The following is a 7,717-nucleotide window of genomic DNA, read 5'->3' as shown; positions in this document are numbered from 1 at the left end:
AGAAGGCTTTCCGAGCTTATTTTAATAATTTTATATATGTTTGTTAATGAGTGACAAAGTATAATACTCTTAAGATATACATAGTATACCATTATTGTTACAATGTACAACTTAAGAATTCAATCAATAAATCACAAAACATGATATATATATCAATATAAAAATAAGCTATATATATATATACTTTTTAAATGTTAAAAATATATAAATGTAATTTTGTATAAAAAAAAATTATATAAAAGAAATAGTAAATAATGAACAAATTGTAATAGTAATATGTTAGACATAAGGTAATAAATAATGTGTAAGATTTTATAGAACAAACGGTAGAACATTATGAAATGTAGATCATTATTGACGAAAATGTAATAAATAAATAACATCTAATAAATTACACTTAATAAAGAAATAATGGTAGCGTCGGTGAAAACTTCTTGTCTTTGAAAATACCATTAAAATTATTATAAAAACCTCAAAATAATGTGCATTCTGGCTCAGATGTTACTCTGATGATGGTCAGAAAGCTCTCACTCGCTCAGACGTGGTCAATAATTACCAGAGGCACTCAGAACATTAAATTACAATCAATCATTTAACACTATTTTTATAGCGAAATATATGCGATAAGTGATCAACCGTGTCTCTATCATAATTATACAAGAAAACAACATAAATTTATTTCAAAGTGTCATTGAGAATGTAATAAACAAAAAATAAAAACCCAGCACAGGGGGGTCGCGGCACAGTGGTGACGTTGTATAGATGGATCAAGTATAATGATATCTGACAGTGATTAAAATCACTATAAAAAAAAAACGCTTCGATGCAAATCTTTAGATACTGTTTAATTTTAAAAAATTGGTGGACTATTCCAAAAGCTACATTATCTGCTAGTTCATTATTAATATCCTAATTAAGATAAAGTATGTAGAATGAAAAAGGGATTATTAAAAAATATTATTTCTCATAAAAAAATAATGTTGATCCATACACTTTTCAATATGTCATAGCATTATAAAGTTAAAAATTTAAAAAATAAAATCGAGAATTTTCACACAATAATAGCATTCGGTAGCCATTTTCACCGTGAAGATAAAATAAAGTCCGAAATTTTTTTTTCGCATAATAAAGTAAATTACATTAGCTTTAATTTAAGATATATATAAAAGTGTCAGACTTTCCGGAACACTTTCAAAATTTAAGTTGAAAAAGTAAATTTTTTGTGAAAAAGTTGTCATTTTAAATCCCCCCCTGTGGGCAGGTAAAGGGTCAGATATAAAAAAAATATATACCAAATGATAGGTAAAGACATCATGCATCTATAAAAAAAAAATTATATTGATCCATACATCTTTCAAAAAGTTATAGCATTATAAAGTTAAAAATATAAAAAAGAATTTTTTTACAAAAATCGTATTTTTTTTATAAACTTTGATGTCTGTTTTCACCATGAAGATAAAATAAAGTCCGAAATTTTTTTTTTGCATAATAAAGTATATTACATTAGCTTTAATTTAAGATATATATAAAAGTGTCAGACCTTCCGGAACATTTTCAAAAGTTAAGTTGAAAAAGTTAATTTTTTGTGAAAAAGTTGTCATTTTAAATCCCCCCTTGTGGGCAGGTTAAGGGTTAAATTTATGAAAAAAATATACCAAATGAAAGGTAATGATATTATGCATCTATATAAAAAAGAATTATATTGATATGTTCATGTTTGAAAAAGTTATGGCACTTTTAAGTAAAAAAAATTGAAAAAATTTCGAAAATTAGCGATTTTTAAATTTGTAATTTTTTTGGAGGTTTCCCCCATTTACGGGGAACGAGGGCATTTTTTTAAATTTTTGAGGGTAATGTCTTCGACTAGATACAATTTGTGATCTTTTGACGTATCATTGAAAGAAATTGGTTCGGTGAAAGCTAAGAAAAAGTGGTAACAGAAACAAAAAAAAAAAAAAAACACATCTTAGTAAAACCAATACCTTCTCAGCTTCGCATCGAAGCTAATATATAAAGGAGGGAGAAGGTTAGTAAGGGACAGGGCGCCTGTAGTAAATAATGAGAAAGAGGAAGGGTAGTGGTAATATGTGAAGGGAAAATTGTAGCTGTGGCGGTGGTATAGTATAAAGAGAGTGAGAGTGACTATAGGTGTTGGGCAGCGACAATAATAGAATGAAATAGAAAGGGATCTCGGGGCATGTATGCCTACAGAAACACGCACAGGGTGATTTTTTTATCATAACCCACTCAATTACTTACAGAGTAATAATAGTTTAAACATTTTTTTTTTTTGGTTTTCTTTAGTTAAACGTTATTCTTGAATTATTAACTATTTAAAACTTTTTATGTTCATCCCTTATGCCTTGTAAGGGTGTAAACTTTGTTTTTTTAAATGGGAACACATATTTTGAATTTAATAAAATGTTTGAGTTTTTAATTTAATAGTAAATGGCATTTGAATTTTTAGTATAACTTTATTAGTTTATTAGATATAAACATTTAAAGTTCCAAATTTTAGAGTTAATATACATGTATAATACACAATGAATGACAAATACAGGTAGCTAATTGGTTTTTTAAGACGTCGCTGTCACAGTCACGGATTGTTTATTATCAATTATGACTATCAATAGATATTCTTTCTGTATTGTCAGTTAGTGTATTTATAAACTCATAACAATGTGTCTTACTACAATTGATAATAACAATGCTGTGTAACTGCTAATATCGATGTTATAAAAAACCAATTAGCTACCTATATTTGTAATCCCTTGTGTATTATACCTGTATATTAACTCAAAAATTTGAAACTTTAAATGATTATATCTAATAAACGAATTAAGTTATATTAAAAATTCAAATGCCATTTACTATTAAATTAAAAACTCAAACATTTTATTAAATTNTTATAAACTCATAACAATGTGTCTTACTACAATTGATAATAACAATGCTGTGTAACTGCTAATATCGATGTTATAAAAAACCAATTAGCTACCTATATTTGTAATCCCTTGTGTATTATACCTGTATATTAACTCAAAAAAATTGAAACTTTAAGTGTTTATATTAAATAAACAAATAAAGTAATACTAAAAATTCAAATGCCATTTACTATTAAATTAAAAACTCAAACATTTTAACATTCAAAATATGTGTTCCCATTTAAAAAAGCAAAGTTGACACCCTTACCAGGCATAAGGGATGAACTTAAAAAGTATTACATAGTTAATAATTCAAGAATAATATGTAACTAAAGATAACCAAAAAAATTAAAATGTTTAAATTATTATTACTCTGTAAGTAATTGAGTGGGTTATGATAAAAAAATCACTTTGTATATGAGTAAAGGTGAAATACCAACGAAAGGTTATTATTTAGCTCCCGCACAAAAATGTATACACGAATTTATATGAGTCGTGATTATTGTATTTTTTTACGCTGTTATTTCAGTCAGTTTACTTCCGATGACCTATCTCACTTTAATTTTTTATTATTAAAAATCATTCAGTGAAGGGTTTATTATAGATTTGTTATATAAATAAATGTTTTCACATACCTCTAATTATCCTGATAAGATAGATATTCTGTTGAGATGAATCATGTAGTTGATGTCACTATTGTCGATGTGTATGTAAATGCGTAAGTGTACGCTTTTGGAATTATACGATATATTATTAACTCGTGTGTAACTATTTCTCTAGTACAACTCTATATTAAATCTATTCAAGGTGAAACTTAAATTTATTATACTTTTGGTATTTTATGTAAGACCCATTTGTATAATTATGTGGTATACTCTGTGACCTTGTGTGTGGTGTTTTACACTAATGTATTTATAATTTAATAATTTATAAAACCAATAAAGAAATTCTAAACAACATAACTGTCCTGTGCAATAAACTATTTCCAAGTGGCCTACGTCTTTTCAGTCATCTATAGTGTGATCTAGGGTAGATGCGAGCTCAATTTCGGTTCTTTGTACAATAGATTATACTAGTGTCCTACACTCCGATTGCCCGCACTTGTGTTCGCAATTTACCTCATTTATATCACACTTTGATACTAACATTCAATATAACTAAATGACATTAGTTATAACTAAACGTTATTAAATAAAATTAAAAACTAACTTTAGGTTAAGTATAAAGGTAATTATGTTATTTTTATTTGCTACATTTAAATTGATATTCATTTTAAAAAAAAAATTAGACATATTTTATTAATTTTAAGTAGATTTATAAATATTTATTACCTATTTTAGTTTTTAAATTTATAGTTACAGTAAATTTATTTTATTTTAGTTTTCAATGATTGCTTTCACTTCCACAATAGAAAATTATTTTAAATTCTAAACCAATACAAAAATAATTCACACATGAATTAAGTTTTATTTTTATCATAATATACAAAAATAAAAGTAGGAGAAAATAAATATTGTAAAAGCAAAGAACTCTACAATAATTTTCTGCGCTTTTTCAATAAAGCACATGTATTTATAACATTTTTAAAGTCAATTTTTTGTGGTATATTGCGCTCAATGCTCAATATAGCCAAATTTGATAGTCGAACTTCAGTTATAGTTGAGCGAAAATATGTTTTAAGAAGTTTAAGCCGGCTGAAACTTCTTTAAGCGATTGCACTGCTGACTGGGTGTATATAAAATATTTTATACAAAATATATAAATTTGGATATGTAGAAACCATGTCTCGAGATATCATGAACTTTAATACTTCATTTAATTTTAAAGGTTCAGTTTCATTATAAATTTGATGCTAAATTAGAGAAAATGAACGATATTCAGCTTCTATATATATTTAAACTATGTCAACTTCATACAATTTTGATAAATGTTTAATAGAAACAAGATTTTCATCTATGTTTTCTATAGTCATTTTCTTTGGATTAAATACAAATTTTTTAGTGATCTTCAAAACGGGTTTACAACGTATTTTTAAATGAATCCAAAATAACAAAATATGTATTATGTTTAAAATTTTCATCAGCAGACTCCGTAATATTTTCCAAATTACTTTCACCATGCATTTTCTTCTTTGTTCTTTTACGTTTCTTGCGGCGTGCTTTATTGTATGAGTATTAGTATGATTTTTTTTATTATTATTATTATTGTGATAAGCGGACGATCGGTTTTACTCAGCGGAGAAAAACCAGTCTCCTAATAAATGCCTCACTATTCACATATAGAAAAGTTCGTTTTATTAATTCATAGTTAAGCGACCTAAGTAATATTATTCTCGTAAAAATTAAAATACAGTCCACAGTCGTAACAACGTTCTTGCTCAAAGTTATTTTTGCCTCCAAACTGTTCATACAATTCAATTCATTACATTTTATTTTTAAAAAATGTTCTTCATTTATTAAAGATGAAATATCTAAAACACATGTTGAAACCAAGCTAAAATAAAATTGATCAGTTCTTTCAATATTTATTTTCGAATCTACAATAATCGCAAAATACTTTGCATGTTTTATTTTATTTAATATTGTATGTAATGTTTCATCTACCATACATTTAAGTATATCATTTTAAATTTTAGAACTCAATTATGTCTCATTTTGGTTTGTTTTAACCGAGTGTTTAGCTAGAGCAGCATCATATTGTAAGAACATTTATTACTATGTTCTTATCACTTATATTACACAATATATATAATGTTTTATTTCCATTTACTTAATTCATAATAAATATTAATTAGCATAGACGGAGATGCTGATGGACAATTCTACTCGTTTGTCGCCCGGAGCTACTGACATCGAACTAACAAAGAGTCTAATTTTATTTAATAATCTATCCCATGTAACTAAGGTACATGATTGCCTGTGTCTCCTTCAGATAATTAAAACTCATTTAAGGAGATAGAGACGATATTAAAAATTTTGGGCAGACGTCGGGTAGCTTCTGATTCTTGGTTTTGACCAAGATCCTTAGCTATTAAACTAGTCCCTAACAATATTTTGACACAAGCTTCACTATTTCAATAAAAAGACCTTTACATAGTGTTTCCTAATTAATATCTTCTCTATGCCTTCTAAAAGGAAGTCCATTTGTTGTTAGAAATAAAAATAAGTCGATTAACCGTCTTAATACACTTCGATTAAGTTCTGTTTGACATTTTTCAATTTTAATTAAATTTTGTTGAATAGTCAAGTCTTTTAAGGCTCTACTTTTTAAAACTAAATATTCATTTTCTGTTACTCTGTGATCTATCGATTTTTCATGTTTAATAATTTTTTCCTATCCTTTACGAAAATTAGAAAGGCCTTGATTAGGATTAAACCATTGATAACTATGCTGAGATACAGATCGGAATAAAAAAACAAAACATTTTTACATTTATATTTAATTGCTACAATAAATTCTTTATCATAAATTATAATTTTAAATTTTAGAACTACTAATCAGGATATAATTAAAGAAATAGGAGTTGATGTAGCATTTGTAAATACTATCTACAAATTTGCTTCGAAACATTTTTCATGATAGTGATTAAAATCACAGTTAGATATCATCTATCCCACTTTCATACTTTGACGCGGCACCCAGTGGTGTATTTAGAGGTTTTCCGCCTATAGGCGCTTTCCAATTCACCACCATTCCCTCCCCATCCTACCAAAAATTATTTATAAAACATATTTGAATAAATAATTTTTTATATCATTATCTTATGTATAAAAAAAAGATACATTATTAATGAAAATAAAATTGCACGAAATATCTTTTTTTTGCTATTTACACTTTATTATACTTAAGACTATATTTTTTCTTCTACTTTTTTTCTCAGCAAATGCATAAATTAAATCATCACAATTTAAAGTCGACAGGAAATCCACTTCAATATTCAATATTGCCGTACTATTGGGTTTTTCAGTTCCCATAGTCGATCTTAAATAATTTTTAATTCGTTTAAGACATAAAAAAAACGTTAGTTATATTAAACTGTTCTAAGACATATGTCCAAAATACTGTTAAAAATGCGGTTTCCAAAGATTGTAAACTTGTACATAGACCTTTGGCTTCGTTTTTGGTAATGAATTTTTCGTTTTTATTATTCATAATAAGTGACAATGAGTTTATTATTTCTGACCATGATGCATTTAAAGCTCTACATGCATCCACGCGAGACGACCATCTAGTTATTGATAAGGATTTAAGTGTGTATGAGTTTTGCTTCATATTGTCAAAATAAATGTCTATGCGTAGATGCCGTCGCCCTACTACGAGTATTTTTGTTTGACTGACCAATACTGCGTGCCATACGCCTAACGTATATATATTTATATATTCTTACCGCCGCTGCCGCCGTTTATGCCTCAGATATAGCGTTCTCCCCGCACACCGCNCTACTATGAGTATTTTTGTTTGACTGACCAGTACTGCGTGCCATACGCCTAACGTATATATATTTATATATTCTTACCGCCGCTGCCGCCGTTTATGCCTTAGATATAGCGTTCTCCCCGCACACCGCTCACCTTAAAAACGACTATACTTCATGTATGATACATTAGTATTTCTATATACTTATATATATTAATATTTATANTAAAAACGACTATACTTCATGTATGATACATTAGTATTTCTATATACTTATATATATTAATATTTATATATACGTATATGTTAATATTCATTTATATATTCCTATAGCCGCTGCCGCCGTATATGCCTCGCGTATAACGTTCCCTGCGCCC

The sequence above is a fragment of the Daktulosphaira vitifoliae genome, unplaced genomic scaffold (genome assembly GCF_025091365.1).
Source record: "Daktulosphaira vitifoliae isolate Bord-2020 unplaced genomic scaffold, ASM2509136v1 Scaffold_5, whole genome shotgun sequence".
Classification (NCBI taxonomy): Eukaryota; Metazoa; Arthropoda; class Insecta; order Hemiptera; family Phylloxeridae; genus Daktulosphaira; species Daktulosphaira vitifoliae.
This window is presented reverse-complemented; position numbering follows the sequence as displayed.